The sequence below is a fragment of the Fukomys damarensis genome, unplaced genomic scaffold (assembly GCF_012274545.1).
Source record: "Fukomys damarensis isolate Sample0158 unplaced genomic scaffold, DMR_v1.0_HiC HiC_scaffold_39, whole genome shotgun sequence".
Taxonomy (NCBI): Eukaryota; Metazoa; Chordata; class Mammalia; order Rodentia; family Bathyergidae; genus Fukomys; species Fukomys damarensis.
In genome coordinates, this window is record NW_022900951.1 from 127,674,545 (window position 1) to 127,676,631 (window position 2,087).

Below are 2,087 nucleotides of genomic sequence, written 5' to 3' on the forward strand. Positions count from 1 at the left end.
GCCTAACTATGCGCCGTCTGCGGGCCTCCAGGCCGGGCTGTGACCACAGGGCCGCACGGGGCTTCCTCTCCTGGCGAGTGGTCCTGAGCCAAGGGACCCAGGTGGTGGCCGGCAGGGCGCAGAGGGCGGTGGCCTTGAGACCCAGAGCAGCCCGCTCAGGAGTCCCCATAAGGTTCGCAACAGGTTGAGCAAATGGGTGGAGGGGTTCAGGTATAGAAAGAATTTGGGGATCCAGGGATTTGGCTCAGTGGCACAGCGCCTGTCTCGCAACCTCAAGGTCCTGAATTCGATCCCTGGTACAAAGAAAAAAAGGGAGCATGGGGAGAGGCTGCTTAGGAGCCTTAGCTCTGTTCCCAGAGTAGTGGGAAGCTCTTCATGGAAAGGTAACTTTCTGGAAGATAATCCTGGAGCTGAAGCAGAGGCTCCTGTGCTGACACTCAGGGGAAGGGATTGTGGGGAACATTCATGCTACCTCTTCTTCTCTCTACAGTGTTCCCTTCTCTGTCTTTTTTCCAGCAAGGCGGGACTTTGTCCCCACTGCTCCATTCTGGTGCTGATCCACCTTCTGAAGACCAGCGGAGGAGGCCCAGGTTGGCCAGCATGTCATGCCCAAATATGGTTGGCTCTCCCTGGCCTGCGTGTCTGCAGTGCCCATAGTCCCAGGGGGTGTCTATCTCCCCAGCCCCTGTGCACTCACGCAGGGCTGCCTGTATGCCACTGCTTTTCCCACCACAGAGGTGGCAGAGGACAATGGCATTTTCTGCACTGAAGCCCACCCTCTCTACCTGCTTCCCCCTAACCCTCCCCCCACCTGTACACACACCTGCACAAAATGCATCCAGGTGTGAGAGCTGAGGAGGTGACGGAGAACTGTAGGGGGATAGGGTTGGAATTATCCTAGTTCCCCTGCCTCCTCTAGAAAGCAAGTTCCCAGGGATGGCATTGCATGGAGAACTGATTCTCTAACTGCCATCCAGCTGGGTCATCTGAGTTCATCCCTTTATCTTCAGAGAGCAAGAACACAGTAACTGACTAGTAGTCAACTGCAGCAGAGTGGATGAAACTTGGTAGTCCTCGATTCTAGCCTTAGGTTTGGCTCTTTAGGGGAAAGAGGGAATGGGAGGCTGGAGGGTTCTTGTCCCTAGGACATAGCACCACCACCAGATGTCGCCCCATCCCCAAGCCCCCCGGGAAGCCAAAATCCACTTCTATCATATTTTCCCTTATTTGGGTAGATTCATGGATGTTGGACACACCCCACCCACCGCCCCACCCCCGTCCCAGACCCCAGGCCAGGCCATCCCATGGGGAGCTGGGACCCTGGGCTGGGAGCTCCAAGGAGCCTTTCCCAGGCCTGTGTAGCCAGTGGGTGCCATGGGGGGAGGAAGATCAGCCAGGTGAGGGGACAAAGTTGGAAAGGCAAGTATAGGTGTGACAGGCCAGGGCACCCACTTCCTGAGTGCCCACCTTGCTGTATTGCCTACAGCATGCACGAATGGGCTGCTGGGGGCTCCACCAACTCCTCCAGCCCTGGTGACATCGGGTATCCAAGGATGCTGCTGCCTACATTCTGGCTGGCAGAGAACATCAGTCTCAGAGCCAATCTGGGACAGGGTCCAGGGCCCAGCCAGGAAATCCAGCCTGGCCACACCCCTACCACAGCTCCCACGGGTTGCAGCAGCCCCTAACCAGATGCCATGTGCCCAAAGTGGCTGGTACCCTGAGGTCTAGCACCAGCAAGTGACCCACTGTACCCCTTAGCCCTGGCTCCAAAGTGTCCTTCCAGGTGTTCACTCATCGTCATCCCATACAATGTCCCTGGTTTAGACAGGCACCAACGCCAGCACCCATCTCCTGCCAATCCCTGACACCCTCCCCTCTCTCAAGACCCCAAGGGCCATGGGCCCCCAGAATAGTAATGAATACCAGGGTTCCTGAGCAAGCTATGGAAGGCGGCAGCAGCGGGAGCCCCTCCCAGATGCCCGAACATGGCCGGGACTTAGGGCTGCACCTCCGAATCCTCCTGCCTCTCTGCCCACTTTTGTTACCTGGGTCCCCGACCTGCGAATGGCACGGCAACCCTCGGG